The sequence below is a fragment of the Aedes aegypti genome, chromosome 2 (genome assembly GCF_002204515.2).
Source record: "Aedes aegypti strain LVP_AGWG chromosome 2, AaegL5.0 Primary Assembly, whole genome shotgun sequence".
NCBI classification, from domain to species: Eukaryota; Metazoa; Arthropoda; class Insecta; order Diptera; family Culicidae; genus Aedes; species Aedes aegypti.
The window spans coordinates 364925423-364943307 of record NC_035108.1 but is presented as its reverse complement, the minus strand read 5'-3'; positions in this window follow the sequence as shown (position 1 = coordinate 364943307).

Below are 17885 nucleotides of genomic sequence, written 5' to 3'. Positions count from 1 at the left end.
ATTTCCCCGAAAATAACATTTTCCGAACCACGAAGCCACGAACTACTACAACCATGCTCTATCCTTCTAAGATAGAAAAGCAAATGGTTAAGCTTGAGTACTGCACACAAAATCGATTAATTTTGATCCCAGAGAGCCACAATTCAAGTTTCGGTGAAATGAAATGAGTGAGTGAGTGAGTGCGAATCATTTCACCGAAACTTGAATTGCGGCCCACCAAGATCGAAACTGTCGGATCCCATGTGCAACACTCAAGCCCAACCACCTCCCCCTCCATCTCAGGAATACTACGCACAGTTATAACAGTTCATGGCTTCACAATTCGAATTTCGGGGAAATGAGTCTGGTCAACACTGTCGAAAGCAACGAACAGGCAAAGTGAAATGAAAGAGTAAGAATTTCGTTTCATTTGATTTCATTGAAATCTATCAAAATGCATGAAATTAAATTTTACCTATTTTTGCAATAGTAATGTATGTAACTTGTTAGGTAATAAATAAGGATAGATAAATTATGCGGGCCACCACGTAGTTCACTTGAATTAAATAATCAGCTCCAAAAGTTAGAGATTACCGATTGAAAGACCAGCTCGCTGCGGTGAGGCTCCGATTTATGACGCGCGATGCACAAGCAGTATGAAAGAAATAAGAGACTACGCTTGCTGTGATGAAAGAAAAGGTTTGTTGGATTAAAACGAAACAATAGAGTTTCAATTGAAAGACAAGCTTGAGTCAGTTGGTTGGGGACAGTAAATCCTTTCAATGAAATGAAAATGTACGGCCCTGCTTATGTGTCAGTGTAATCGAAAAGACCGGGAAACCCAAATAAAAAAAATGTAGATTTGCGCAAAATCTAAATGTAGTAATGTATGCTACAAATGATCACAAAAGTATTGACAGTGTAGACCACTATATAGTTTGACCAATAGTTCATTACTCGGCAATTAAAGTTTCATTTCTAGGGCATTCCAAAGTTTGCTGGTTCAGCCGAAGGGGTAGCTAGTTAGGCTATAGCAATATTTTTTAAATAATGATAATGTCGCAAAAATGACTCCGCAATGCCTTACAGCACTTGAGCCTATAAAAAATTAATCAATCAAGACTTTGGCGACTTGTAAGTGCAATGTGTCATTAAAATTATTTGAACATGATTATCGGTATGAAAATGCCAAATTAATCTTTTTTAAATTATTGTTTTCAATGGTTACACCTCAAAAAGGGCGTAACTTCATATTTCGTGTATTTTCTCATTCAAAACTTCACCAAGAGGTTACAAATTACTAACCAAACCAATTTTGAACCAAATTTTGGTGGTTTATTTCTTTTGAAATATACAGCCAATGAAAATCCGTTTGATTATCTCAGATTTCCTTTGAATTAGTAGACTTACACAATGAAAAGGGCGTAACTTCAAAACGGGCCCTACGATTTTTTGGAAATTTAAGCTATAGAAAATGACTGGTGAGCACAGATTTGATGGAGATTTTTTCTGATAATAACGGTCAGGGGAGCACCGTGGTTATAACTTTGAAATATTTTTCAAGGGACCGAAAAATGTCGCCATAGAGAGTTTTTGTCGCAATAAAAGTTGTCGTTATAACGAGCTTCGAGTGTATATATATTTTATACTAGTAAATTTGTATGATTACTGCTTTTTTTTTAGTAGTTTGTGTTTCTAATAAAAATCTGTTGGCTTCGTTTTAATCGTCAGGCTTTAAATGAAATTGAAATCATATTTACCAACATCGAAGCAATCCTTTCAAGCACTAGAATAAATACCACTTCTTCTTTCTTTTCTGGCGTTACGTCCCCACTGGGACAGAGCCAGCTTCTCAGCTTAGTGTTCTTATGAGCACTTCCACAGTTATTAACTGAGAGCTTACTATGCCAATGACCATTTTTGCATGCGTATATCGTGTGGCAGGTACGAAGATACTCTATGCCCTGGGAAGTCGAGAAAATTTCCAACCCGAAAAGATCCTCGACCGGTGGGATTCGAACCCACGACCCTCAGCTTGGTCTTGCTGAATAGCTGCGCGTTTACCGCTACGGCTATTTGGGCCCAACAGAATAAAAACCAACTAGAGTCTTATGTTGAAAATTGTGACTGTTACATCCATGAAAACTTTATAAACCCACTCAATTCATAAAAAAAACCTTCGAAAAATCTTTTGTTTACTACAGTATATAATGATTTTAAGAAAAAAAAAACATATCGTCAAAATTATATACATTTTATTAACAACTATTTGATTTCGGTAAAACAACAAATCAACATCGAATTATATCTAGTTATCTAGTGAAGTTATTGCTTATAATGATCTTCTTCTTATTGGCTTTACATCCTCATTGGGACAGAGCCAGCCTTTCGGCTTAGTGTTCAATGAGCATTTCCACAGTTATTAAATGAGAGCTTTCTTTGCCAAAATTGGAATTTTCGCATTCGTATATCGTGTGGTAGGTACGATGAGTACGATGATATTTTCCATTACCAAGAGATCCTGGACCGTCCGGGAATCGAACCCAGACACCTTCAATATAGCTTTGCTTTGTAACCGCGGACTCTAACCACTCGGCTAACGAAGGTCCCTGGTTAGAATGATATGTCAAGTAAATTGTTTGAAAAAAGATGGTCAATCCTTTTTCCAATGAAACTACCCGGGCAATACGGGAATCCCGGGCAACTCCAACACTCTGATTTATGCTATGAATCGTCCGTGCGTGATAAAAATTCATTGAAATTTGTTTTGACGTTAACTACGTCTTACGGCAATATACTGGGTGTCAATTGTAAATCTAAAATGTTGCGACCGTCACGAAATTATGTAAGATTTGAAATACTAATAACTCAGCCATTAATCGGTAGATTTTCAATATTTTTCCATCAATCGGTCGGAAATTTATACAACATTTTACTCAAATGGAAAAAAAAAAAATTGATTTTTGATGATAGACTGTCGAAAATTGGGAAAATGTCGACCCCTTTCTTACGCAACCAAACTCGTTCATATTGTCTTCGACGATTCCTTTGGGTTGGCTAGTGCACTATAAAAGCAGACCAATTTCTGCTTCTTCGCGCATTCTTCTTTTGACGTTAACTACGTCTTACGGCAATATACTGGGTGTCAATTAAAAATCTAAAATGTTTGGACCGTCACGATTTTATGTTAGAATTTGAACTAAAGGAAGGCTGCAACTATGAAAATCGACTAAAATTCAAATGCAAAAAATCACTTGGCGTAGTTAACGTCATGCGGTCGTGTCTTGTACACAACCCCCTCTGATTTTTTATCGATAGAAGTCAAGGTGTTCATTTTACCACCACTTCTACTTGTAGATGGTCGTATGTTAAAAACATTTACTCAATATGCATTGTACTTGATTTCTGTAGTAAAATCTTGAAGATTGGTGTGCCGCTTGTTTGTCATGATCAAAATTAGGTCCCCACGAACCGGTTCCAGAATGATTCCAAATGAGCTGAAAGAGTTGGAATATATCAATGGATTCTGATTCATTTTCAAACACTGTAGGTTTTTTGACCTGTGCAAAATAATTATGGAAATGTCTCATATGACCTCCGGACAGACCACACGGAACATCCGTATAATTTCGGAACTGATCGTCTGACTGAGATTTTCAGAACAGGTCACAAAACATGAATAGTATTGTGTCAAAATTTAATTGAAATCGATTGAAAGTTATGGAAATTAACACCAAAAGATCACTAAAATGTTGTTGTAGAAATAGGTCAGGGACGCAAAGGTTAACGTAGATTCAGAATATGTAAAAACAACTGGATACCCTTAAACAAACCAATTTGATGCATGTTCATTTATAGAAATTCTCGAGATTTCATTTCTATTTTATACCGTAAAACAGGGTGTCTTTGATAATGGGGGTAACTTTGATAGCGCGGGACCCACCACATACCACGAAGTATCATAATTTGTGCTAATCGGTTAAGCAAAACGAATATAAAACTAAAGAATATTAGTATGACACTTCATGTAACAGCTGTTTTCATTTGAATCGAGAACATTCGGTGCTTTATGTACAAATATTACCTAACAATTTATACGATTTTATCATTTTTGAAACGCTGACGAACAATCTGTTCTACGATTACTATTTGATGTAGTTTTGAATAGCTGGTCACTTTTCTTTGACAGCCTAGTCATTATTGAACTTGAGTATGGTCTCAAACCTCTTAGCGATAAGCATTTTCACAAACTGGGACCATTTTTGTAATCTAAGTCAGAGATTTCCATATAACGTTGAATGCGTAGAGGTATGCAATGCACTATAAATGTTACATAGTTCATTCAATTTTGTTCGAGTATCGAAGATATCCCAAACAAAAACCGACTTTCGATTAAATGGAAAATTATACATTCATTCAAAGTATTTTTGTTGGTAATCTACCAATTGCAATCGATAGCTAGGAAGCCAGTACATGTTTTAAAAATATACATTATAATTCTTTGAAACAGCATACATAAATATTCAAGTTTTCTTCGAAAAACTATCAAAGTTACCCCGTTTTACGGTACTTGAAAATTTCTAAACCCTTACTTCAAATTTCTTGATTGTATGGTAATGATAAGAGTTCGGTCTTTATATTCGGCCTCAGGGGCCATGATTTAAGTATGTAATAACGATACTTTCAATGGTACAGAAAGTTGTTTCCATGGGCGCAATATAACCCCATATCAGCTAAATAAAAAAATCGCATGAATATTTATTGAAACATACATAAATCTGTTGAAAAACAAAATACAGTATTTAGTCACGAACAGTTAGTACCAGTTCCACTTAAAAAACATAAAACTTGCAACATTAGCATTTTCAAATGAAAAATGTAAGAAATATTCCAAAAAATGATCAATGCTACCCGGACTACGTTATGTTGTAAAATATAGGTTCCAAATCCAACGACATCAATGTTTTTCGTCCTCCCTTTACGTGATCATACACATTTAAATTACCGTCAAGCTACCATTCACCGTGCATTTAAGAAATATTTGCACTTCAAAAAATGATATAACTTTTCCAAATAATTTGAAGCATACTAGAATACCACTACGTAGCGTACAATTACATCATAATTCAGGCAAAAATCTAAAACAAGTGATGCATAACAAAAAAAAATACTCAAAAATTATGTTTGAAAATATTATGTTAAGGTCGCCTCGTACCGTTCTATGTCACCATTTACCGTGCACACTAGTGCACCATTCACCGTGCGTATAGTTTTCGTCATGATTTAATTTTGTATCTTGAAGAAACGTTGTTGATGGAGCAATTATGTTGCTAATAGTGTGCGCACTCATTTTAAGAGTATTCAAATCTTCATTTACAATGAAAACCATAAAAAGTTTAATAATTGAAAAAATAATTAATTTTTCATTAAAATCGTTATAGGAGGTTTGACTGTATTGTCCAAACCATTCCATATTCACTCAAAAACTAAATATGAAGTAGTTAAATGACGACAGAACAATTAATCTTATATAACCGAAAAATTTCAAGAATTTTACGCTAATGCACGGTAATAGGAACCGTATATACATAAAAGGATCCATTCACCGTGCATTTGGGTTTCGACTGAAACACAATAAAAAAAATCTAATTTGCCTAAAATCTCATTGATCATACGATGAAATACATCTTACTAATACTATCCACAGTGAAAACTTGTTGAAATTTTGAAACATTTCACACCCTATCGTTGAAATGAAAAATGTGATTTTTTGGCGTTTCTACTAAGAGTGTTGAAAAATCTTCTTATCAAACAGAATTCACATGATTTTGACTACATAAACTAGGTTTTTTAAAATGCATTGTGACAAAAACTACTTCATTTCATCAGTTTTATCTTATTTTGCTGACAAAGAATAATTTGTGAAAATTGTATGAATATTATGTAGGAATTTGTATATGTGCACGGTGAATGGAGGCCGCACGGTGACTGGTGACTTCACGGTATCATGTTTGAAGCAACAGAACTAAGCACGTATTTTACTCAGTAAAGCTTCTCCGTAAAATTTTCGAAGCTCTTGATGCACTTTAGACGACGTTTTCTTCGAATACCTCAAAGAGCAGACATGCTATGACATGATTTAAAACAATGGATTCAGTGACCTCAAATAAAGTAAATAGGCTTGGGACAAGAATTTGTTCCTCTGAGATAATCTGATTGATTGATTATACGAGCTTCAAGCCACTACTGTTACAAATTATTTTGGCCGTAAAGCTCCGTAACAACTAGACAGTCATTCAGCTTTCAAGACGATGCTATTAGTGGTGGATAACAACTTCTCCGTTGAAATACTTTTGCGTTGAAGATAGGGCAAAAAATGGGCAGCTATTACAATAAATGCAGATTTTCAGCATATTTCTCCCGAACCGCGCATATAAGTGCTGTGAACGACGCTTGAAGGAGTTTATAAGTTAAGCATAAAAACTTTCCTAAATTGAGTCTTGCAATAAATTCAAATGAACGAATACAACCGCTGTAAACTGTTGAATGATGGTGGGAAAGCTCAAGTAGGGTAAAGAAAAGTTTATTTTCGATAGCTCCTTTTCAACGTTGAAAAAGTTGTAACAGTTTCTCAAAGTATGATACCAAAATGGTCTGCAACTCGGAATCGATTCCGTGATAAACACGGAGCTTTGAGAAAAAGTATTGGTATTGCCGATAAATAATTATAGTTTTATAAATAAACAAAAAATGTTTGAATTGGCGCATATTGTTTTTCTCGCACTAAATACATAATTTTTTTAACTGACGAACGACATATGTACGAATTAGAACATTTGAATCGATAACAAAATAACTCTTTTGGTTAACATTGCGTTCAAAATGTTATTCTTCCAGTTACTTGGCTTCCCGAGTGTTTGAAACAGTTAGGTGACATTTGCTCTCTTTTTGAACATTCTTAGTCTCTTTCTTGACATAACGTTCTCACTGGGACAGAGCCTGCTTCTCAGCTTAGTGTTCAATAAGCACTTCCACAGTGATGATAATTTTTGCCCAGGGAAGTCAAGGAAATTATCATTACGAAACGAATCTGAACCGAGTGGGAATTGAACCCAAACAATTTCAACATGGCTTTTCTTTGTTGCTACGGAATCTAGCCACTCGGCTAAGACAGGCCTTTTGAACATTGACACTTTCACCCTCATTCTTGTGCACGGCGGAACCAACTTTCGATCGAATCCTATACGATCGAATTCACGGCCCACTAGATTTTTCTGGCGTAAACGGGAATACAATGCTGCTTTCGATCGAAAGAGCATTCGAACTAAACAAGAATAGGAGAGAATAATTGTTTAAAAGACATTAGTCGTCTATTACAGCCAATATGCTTGCAAGTTTACCAGCTTGTAAACTGTTTTATGGAAGTAATTTACTACAGAAATCAATTTTTCGGCTCTTTGCATATCTAGTTTTAGGTTGTCATTTATTTGAATATCTGAGATGTTGACATAAATCAGTGTCGGAATTCCTTGAAGTTGTATTATGGAAACCTTGAGAAAATTTTAGAAGAATAAATTGATGACTTTGGAAATAATCTTGGAGATATTTTCGGTAGATTAATGCAGGAATTTATGAAAGCTCTCATGAAAAGAACTCATTGAAATATTCCCTGGAAAAAAATCAGAAGGAACATTCCTAGTAAAAAGTATTGCCATGAAGAAATATCAGTAGGTTTTTTGTTGAGGAAATTCTTGCAGGAATACTTTGAAGGATTCATGGAGTAATTTAGGAAAAATTTATTCGATAGCTTGTGGTTAAGGTGAAGATGAATCGAAGCCAAAATTAAAATTTTCAAGAGCACGGATCTGGAGAACCAAACACCCGTTTGAGCTGAAAACCTAATCGATTGGTCACCACCAGCTAGTGACCAATCGATTAAGTTTTCAGCTTAAACGGATGTTTGGTTCTCCAGATCCGTGCTCTCGAAAATTTCAACTTTGGCTTCGATTTATCTTCACCTTAAAGCCAAGAAATAGTTCGTGGAATGATCTTGCAAAAAACCTTCGTATTACAGGGGAAAATCCTTGCTGGAGCTGGAGTATCCTTTGAAGAAGGCGCTTATTGAAAACATACCAGAAGAAATCCCAAGAAACCTCTCGTCTACATTACTGCAATAAGTACGGAAAGAGCTCTGAGATAAATACCATATAGCAGTGATGCATGGGTAGAGTGTCCATATCCTGGCCAATTTGATTGTCCCGGAATTCAGGCCAAAAATCTTAATTCATTCCGGGAAAATTCCGGGAAAGAAACAATTTAAGATCATTGAAGGTATTAAAGAGGGTAGTGCTAAAATTTAATTACTGAAAATCATCGAATGGCCTAGACTTATAAAGTAGCTTATGTTGAAGAGAAAATTTTGTAACTGAATGTATAAAAATATGTGTTTCTTATTTGGTAAATTGTTTTTTTTTTTTCTTGGAAATTATAGCCAATAATGCCTTCTTTTTTCTCATGCTTTATTATTTTATCGAATAAAGCTTGGATCAGAGAAAAAATGTTATTGCTTTTCATTGAGATTTGTTAATTCAGCAAATTTTACGTTCATTCCAGGATTTTCGGAACGTCAGAACTTATACCCCGGGAAACGGGAAATCCCGAAATTTTTCAAATCCCGTTGTTTGTCCTTGGAAGGACACTCTATGCGTGGGCCTTCGGTGCCCTACAATACGTTCTACGGTAAACAAGCATTGTCAACCAGGTTTTATTAAAATCATTATCTGATGAATCATGGAAACCTTCATTCGAATCATCGATTTGAAATAAACATAATGTTCCATTCGTTTATAAAAACATAGATTATTCTTATTAATATAATGTTTGTTAAGTGCACCGTTTTGTTTTTTTCGCCCATAGAAGAGAACATGTATTCTGCAAATTCAAAGTAAAAAACAAATTAAGAGCCTAAAAACATAATAAAATGGTGACCTATTACAGTACGAGTAGGTCATCATTTTATCAGGTTTTTGCCATCAAAACTTCGGCCAGAAAAACTTCGATGCTTACTGACTTTAAAAATGGCTTGCTCAAATTTTCACCACCTAATTAAATTTCAATCTTGTCGCTCCCTTGCGACGCCTATGCACCTATTCGTTTCCATCATTTGCTTCTATAAACTCCCTTTTCCTTTGAGTCGCAAGACCACTACAGCCATAAAACACAAATAATACAAAACTAGCACGGTTGAAACTTTCTCCTATGAAAACACTTAAGAGCAAAAAACGATGTTTTATTAAAAATACTTAATTATCTCGGCTCTTAAGCAAAACCGTGAAAAAGTTTGTTCGGCAAAGTTGTTTCTATGATCATTTGCTACAACTTTGCTGAACATACCAACTTACGATTCGTTAAAATAAAATAATCGGCGTATACGTCACTCTTGCGATCATCGTAAAAAAAATAATCCGTACATTTTGTAGTACTGAACATTCTGACCATATTCTCAGAAGTAACTATGGCTCTAAAATCAAAAAATCTTGACGAAAACCTCATGTCTGCCTAAATTAGCTTCATGGACCAGTGTGCAATGCCTATTCTTTTGTTTTGTAGTTATTCAAAAACTTTGAAAGGTTCAATATCAAGAGTGTCGATGTTTTCTTCAGTTACTGATAGAAAATGATTCAAATATTACATAACGCAGAACTTGTCAATTTAAGACCTTCTTCCTCTATCAAACAACAGATCTTGTATGGAAAATATTATTTTTCTTTTGAATATACATTATGGACGTGATACTACGAAAGACCCCGCTACCCTTTTGCGTTACGTAATACTTGAACGATCCCTTGTGCTATCTATTCAAACTATATGATGTAACTTGTGAATCCTCTTTACTACTGGTGGGCTGCGTGGTCGTGCGGTTAGTGGCGTCAGTCGTTTAGGCGTATTGTGTCACGGGGTGTGGGTTCGGTTCCTGCTCCGGTCGGTGGAAACTTTTTGTCAAACAAAAAATGCATCACTGGGCTACTGGGTTTTCCGTGTTGTCCGTTGCCTTATGTTAGTGTTCGTTCAGTCTGTGCAGCCTTGGGCTGAAGACGGTGTAAATTGTCTTTTTCTTTTTTGTCTTTTTAAAAGAAGCCTCTTCCTGGGATAATCTTAAACATGCAGAGGTATACTCGGTCTCTAATTATAATGGATAACACAAACATTCTGCTTTTTATCTAACGAGCGTGACATGAAAACACGACATACCCTTGTCTTTTTTGTATTTACAATATCTTTGAATAGTTCGTCATCACAGATGTCGACATATTACTTACCAAGCTAAATCCAGATTGTGTAGCTTCTGAATCCTTATCACTAACAAAAACTTCTTCCCGTGGCAACCATGAAAATGCAGAGGTATACTCGGTATTTAGTAACAATAGATGACACAGTAGCATTTTTCCCTCCTCGGATGACCGTCATCGTGTTTGGAATTCTCGAAATTGTACACTGAGGATGCTCCCAAGCTCCGTATTTTAGTTCCTTGTTCAATTTTGATTGTTCTGGTCAACCACGGAGTAGCAACTGCGAATGGTTTGGTCATCTATGCTCATGCTTACTAGCAATACAAATTATTAGTATGTTTTGTACTTTAGCTCTTACACAAAAGCGAAAAAGTACTTAAAATACAGACATCTTCTGTCACTTAAAGTATCCGATAAAACTATAAATGTGTGAGCTTTGAGTTTCAGTATTTTGGAAGAGAAGTCAATAAACTCTATGAATTCAACAGTGCCTTACAGGTTTTATCTTATTGGTGAAGATCCTGCATAGACGTCCAAGTGCACTGTCAAAGAATTTTGTCAATACTTTTCTGTGGAGTCCCAATAGTTTTAAAAAAAGTATCGCAAAAGGGATTTTCATGACTTCGGCTTCAATATCTTTCTCAAGTGATTACACAGTGCAACATTTTCGTGGTCATCGAGAATGTTCGATGTCCTCGAAAAGTACGCCTCCATATCCTGAAAATACACACTTATACTAGCAAAATACTTTTTGGGGCTTAACAGTTTAGTTCAAAATTTGGAGTAATATCCTTTTCTATTTTTAGCTTGAATTTTCGTTTATACGACCATATCTTATGAACCTTCGGTCGAAATGTTCATCACATCGAAAGGCACATCTTTTGTGGACATATTCTCATTTTTTCTTAGTGGTCTAGGCAAAAGCTCCAAAAAAATAGCAGCATTTCACATTTTTAGTCATAATTCATAAACATTTTAAATTTCAGCATGACTGTCTTATACTAATATATACTACTAACCAACTTAAGCAACTTTGCTGAAAATTCCGATACCCTACCATCGATTATTTTTTTTCTGTTTTGGTCATATTGACACTTCAGTGCTCGTGCTGTTTTTTATGTGCACACAAACAGGTGAGAAAACCTCGCTCTTCTTACACAACCTTTGCGCAGTACTTGAGGGTAGAACGACAAAGGTTTTGCTAGTATGGGTGTGTACTTTCAAGAACTGCAGTCGGAATATTATTAGCGTTAGCGTAGTTACGGTATACTTCGTAGATTGGATACTACCAACATTCATGTTTCTTTTTGATAATCTCATTTAGACTGCTTCCAAGAGCAAGGCTGGGGAGTAAACCTTGATCTAAACTTGAACAAGAATACCAGTAGCATGAACATCGCTATTCCCGGCCACGCCCATCATGCTATAAGGTATAAGGTATAAGGTCAGGTTTCACCTGAAAAGCGGGCGATAAGGCATACAAGGCATTTGTTGTTCAGGTGTATTAATGTAATCTCTTGAATTCCGGATATTTTAAGAGAAGACTTTTGTTATTTATTGTATAAATAATTATGTTTCGCGTGTTACCGATAGAATAACTGTCATTTTCTTCTCAACAATATAAAAAACCAGAACCGATCCCTACAAGGTCATCGAAAAAAAAGGAAGAACATAAAATCCAGCGAAAGGAAAACCGCACGCCACGTTCAAGCTAAGAGGAAAAAAAAGAAAACCACAAAGGAAATGAATCCAACGAAAAAACAAGTAAGCCGTGTTTAAACTCAAAGAAAGCGATAAAGAGATCTAACGAGAAAAAAAGAAAGAAAATCGCACATCGCGTATAAACTAAAAATTGTATGGTACTGAATAAATATTCGTACTTTTTCTTCAACCTCTATACAAACTATCAATATCGAAACGTTCTGCTGTCATTATAATGGTTCACGGTGTGTTTCGTAGAACAAGTGTATTACAAAAAAATAGGTAAGCCTGAAACTTCTCCACAATAAGGTCTAGGTTTCTCGCGTTCATTTGCTGCTAAAACCAAAATAATCGGTCGGGGGGTCCAGAGTAATTTTTTTTTGTTTGATTTCGAGAGACTTGCACATATGTTTGAATTTGCCTATCTATGTATTTATGTACATTAGGGCGGTTCAAAATTAAAAAATGTTTGAGAATTCAATCTCACATATGTTTCTTACTATCTTTACTACAAAAATAGTGTTCTGTGAAATTCGCAGCTTTCTAGGTGGTGATTTAAGGTGGCCCAAAGACAATGTAGGTTTATATGGAAATTACTATGAAGAAATTTTGAGATATGTTCCAAACACGCTTGTACTGTAATGTATGTACAAACTTATTATCCCATTATTAAAGCTCTTTCTTAAAACCATTATAAAGAATTTTGCTGAAGAGAGAAATTCAATTCGACAGATAGCAGAAGAGGTATTCATGAGTTTGTTTGCTATTATTTAGCTTAACCCCTCTACCGGCAGCTTCATTTTTTAAGTACAAAAATATATTTGAATCGCGATAACTTTTTTGTTTCTCTATATTTTCCACCATTTTTTCGCAACTTCTTAAAAAACTCTTCTACTTTTGGAATCTATGTCAGTATTGACCATTGGTCAACTGGTTTTAAACATATTTCGGTGATCCTTGGGGGACTGACACTTCCCATATAAAATTTCAATATAATGTTTTAAGAAGTTTTCAAGATCTCGTTACGGCTAGAGTGGTACCAAAAACATAAAAGCTCATTGCTCAAAAACAGTTACACCGATTTGTTTAATTTCTTCACAATATACTTTCATCAAAGTTTAGTTTTGAAAAGCGAATAACCGAATATGAGAAAAAATCTGTAGCCAGAGATAATTACGAGAGTTATGGCTATGCGTCTGTCCCCCAAGAAATTTCGGAATATCTCCGAATATAGATGACCAATGCTCAAAACCGATACAGATTCTAAAAATAAGAGAGTTTTTTGAGAAGTTGTGGAAATATTTTTTCAAAAATATTGAGAAACAAAAAAGTTATTGCGATTTGAAGATTTTGAAAAAAATGAAGCTGCCGGTAGAGGGGTTAATATGGGGTTATAGTACTGCAAACAAGTACAAAAATCCCAAACCCATTTTAGCCTCATGATGTTAGTTTCTGATCTTTTCATAAGCACTGTGCCATTAAGAAAATAACATAAAAAATATAAGATTTAAAACTCCTCAAATACCATCCAAATTAGCGTATTTTTCAGCACCATGGAACAAGTATATTACATGCCTTATAACAAGGTTTATCACATGCGAAGCCCTCTACTAGTTAATTCGAATAACTGAAATTGTGTTGTTTGAAAGGCGGATAAGTCACTTTTGTATCTAGGGGTCATGCACAAATTATGTCACGCTCCAAGGGGGGGGGGGGAGGGGGTTAAGCCATGCGTGACAAGCCTTACAAAATTATCGGAGGACTCGAGAAGCAGACAACCGGTAACTCACTGGTCACTCGCTGGTGGCGACTAATCAATAAAATGTTCAACGCAAAAGGTTGTCAGGTTCTCAAGATACAAATCTACAAACAAGCTCTTGAAAATTCGAGGTTTGATATCGATGCATCTTCACCTATTAAAAATATTTTCTAATAACTTCTTACTCATTATGACCAATTTAAGTACGATTTTCAAGGTTTTTCGTGGACAATAACTAAAATAACGTTTGAGACAGTTTTGCAATTATGCGTATATCATATGTCATATATGCTTATTACAGCTCTTTTGAGCAAGAACAACTTTACCTTCCAAGCCAAGGTGTTCAAATTGTGTGATCTTGCAGTTTGTCCCGTATCTATGTTCAACGCAATGTGTGTCGGTACAAAAACACATATCCATGAATACTTCACACAAAATAAAAAAAAATGTTCTGGACCCCCCGACCGATTATTTTGATTTTGGTCGCAAATGAAAGAGCAAAGTCTAATTGTTTTTAGTTCGAAATTTCAGACTTACCTATTTTTTGTAATAAAGTTCATCCACAAAGACACCGTGGGTTATATTATAATTATAATTATATTATAATTATTAATCACTTATCCGTTGTTGCAAAATTTTGAGTTCACGTTCTTCATCACAATAATCACACTTTTCAAACTCAAAAAACTAACCGGGTGGCGTAGTACCAGCCGAATCAGCAGCGGAATCGTGTTACGCAGAACACGAAAAAGGTGACAAGCAGTTTCAAACGTGACCGTTCGCAGCAAGGCCTACTGCACTTCTCTCCGTACTTTTAAGAACTGCAGTCAGAATATCGTTTACAATTTGTGTGCTCCACTGTAGGAAATTTGTAGGAAACTGTTAACAAATATTTACTTTTCAATATAGAAAAAAAATTGCTTCGTAAAAATTTAAAGACAAATTTTTCAACTCTTTTCCTATTTGAATATTTTGCATATCCGAGGGGGATCTCTGATTGCAAGGCTTGGGACATTCGTCCCCTGCCACACCTGATCTGGTGGAATATAGTTAATCTGTTCTGAATATAAGTTAGAAAGCCGATCATTCTTTGTATATTTTGGTTCACATAAAAATATAAAGTTTCTAGAAACCCGCAGTTCTGATAAAAAATTAAGATTAGGCCTGTAATATGCTGTAGCTTGAACATCACTGTCGCAGAGGAATCCGTGGTGGAATCCCAGGAGAAATTTCTAAAAGAATTCCTTGTGGAAAAAATTGAGCTTTTCCTGGAGTAACTGTAATAATAACTTATAAATTAAAAATCTGATGTAAGTTCGTGCTATCACATTTCCAACCGCTATCGATAAATGAATCAGTGGTATGTTACAGAGATAATCTGAATTGCTGTCATCACCAATGTGCCATTGTGAGAAATGAAGTCCAAAACACACCGCAGTCTTCTAGAAGCGAGATTTCTCTCTCAACACACATCTCAACCAAATGAATATTGACCATAGCTTCAACATCGGAGAGAACAACATACTACCAGCTGATTATTTATGGAACTCCCACAGCATCCTTCAGAGATATTTTTGTTTCCAACAACTGAATTCTCCGGATGTGGCCTTTCTCTTCATTTCGATCTCTGCTCTCATGTGTCAAATTTTCCCGGCAAGGATGCTGTGAGTTTTCGGTCCTGGAAAGTAGCACACAAATCAGTCGTCGAGTTGACTAGCGAACGTTTGCCAGGTTGTCCTAGGCGTCTGATTTGGTTAAGGTTAAGTTCAGTATGGTTCCAGATATATCCGCAGATGGTGGGGCTTTTCATTTTGGTTTTCCTTGGTCGTTGGTAAAGAATTTTCCTCCAAAGGTGGATAGACATGCTTAGAGATATTACGCGCTCGGAATATGAGTTGAAACACGCTGCAAACAACAACAGGACGATGGCAAGGAAAATTATTTCCTGAGCCTCCTTATGCTCGGGTTTTAAATAAGCGAATCCAGCACAAGGTAGAATTCTGCACTCGAAACTGGCGGTAGATGGCAGTTGGAACGCGAATTTTATTTTCGTGTATGTAGCATGTCGCTTTGGCAAGGGTGGAGCAAATAATATTTCACTTCGTTATCGTATGGGTGAGGATGGTAAATGTGCATTTTGGAGGCTGTTTCAGGTAGTTGCAATTGCGGGTAAACCATTTCGCATAAAATCGTTACGCATAAAGACGTTAAGCATAATTGAAATTTCGCATAAAGCAGTTTGATAGAAGAATATGAGGTACTTTAAAGAAGGCATATAATTATTATGCCAAATGTCCTTTATGCGAAATGGCCCACCCCCGTTGCAATCGATTTTTGTTGGCGGGGTAGATAAAGCATTGAGGTAATGTTATGCCAAATAGTAGCCAGAAGAAAGGGGGCAAAAGCTCGCAGTGAAGTGGTTTTGTCTCCCCATGTCATGTCGACCCGGTGGCGAACAATTATTGTGGTGAGGTTCGAGTGTCATGGTTATCTGAATGTGAGTTTATATATGTGTAACATATTTATGGCATTACAGTCACTGAACGAGAATCGAGCCGCAACGAAATGCTCTGTAGCTGGGAAGGGAGGTCGTGAAGATTATCTCGTCTGCATGCTGTGGTAAGTTGTTGTATAATATCGAGCACTGCGGACTTCCTGAAGCGGTGTAAGATCTACGAAAGATAACACGGGTTGTAGAATAAAATATGCGCACTTGGGCGTCAAAATTATAGCGTCACGAAGCTTGTCTTCGTTGGCAATACAATATGCTGCTTTATTACATCCATCTCGGCTAAGGCTGCTGCCAAATGATGGTAATCATGATGATGTGCGATGATAATGTGTCATGTTGTTTAGCATATATTAAAATTTCCTAATAAGCCCTCCGTCGTAAGCACCGTTGATTTCCGTGCAGAAATGCTGGGCAACGGCAGCTGGTGGGGGCGAATGCTGAAGTGAAATCTCGACTTTTAATGAAAATCATAATTTAACTCTCCGCGTCGCAAGGCGTTCATGGAATGTCTGTAGCAGAGCACAGAAATTGAATGTTCAACAAGGATCATCCTCTGGCAAAGGGATTAAAATGTGCAAGTGGGATGCCCTTGCGCTCAAGATGAAAATCGTGTTGCTCGTTTCCATGCTCGTGTCTTTAAATTCTCTTAATCCATTTTAAAAGTTTTAATCCATTTTATGTCATTATTAATCGTTTTAAGGCATTTTAATCCATTTTTTAGCTATGTTTTGCCATATTAAGCCATTTTTACCCTTTTTAGCAATTTTAGCATTGGGCGTACATGTCCCCACAACTATGATTTTGATCGCTGGCATCGGAATCGGAGACATTAACACCGAATCATTTTTTATTGGCCAGCTCTTTAGGAGTCCGTTTGCCGATGGTGCAGACGGCAGACAAAGTATCTCTTCTTAAAGGTTCGTGGACAGAAATCCAGAAATATCTGGACATATTTTGGAAGCGCAGGACTAGGGAGTAGGGTATTGGTCGTATTTTGGACCCCCTAAGGAAGTGATTTTAGTTTTTTGTCCCAATGAATTAATTGCACAGCGTAACCAAGTTAAAGAACATGCCAAAATGTAGAGAAAAACTTCCCCTATGAGATAAAAATGCCCCTACGATCATGTAGGACCCAAAAAATGTCGAAAATAATTGAATTGTGAAACACTGTTTTTCATTATTTTGGACACCCCAATACATTTTGGACCCTCAAAGTATATATTTTGGACCTCCGGCATTTTTTATCGTTTGGCGACAAAATCCACGACACTGGTTGTATAATATGCTTGCCCATAGTCTAATCAATCGATTGACAATGGAAAACCGAAGAAATTCTACGCTTTTAGTGCAGAAATTTGAAAAATGTTTTTGTTTACATTTAAAAAATTTCTGACGGCTTCAACTTCTGTGTGTAACGTGTTGTAACGGTTGCATTGATGAACCGATTAAATTAAATTAATTTCAGATAAAATAAACACATTTTCTATGTACATACGGTTGATAAGTGCGGAATAGTCCTATCTTTCCAAATAGCATGCGAATGCGAGTTGGTCTTTCGATTTAAACTGGGAAATTTGCAGGAAAATGGCCCAGGGGGTTCAAAATATATGGGGGTCCAAAATATATTGGTTACCCTACCTACCGA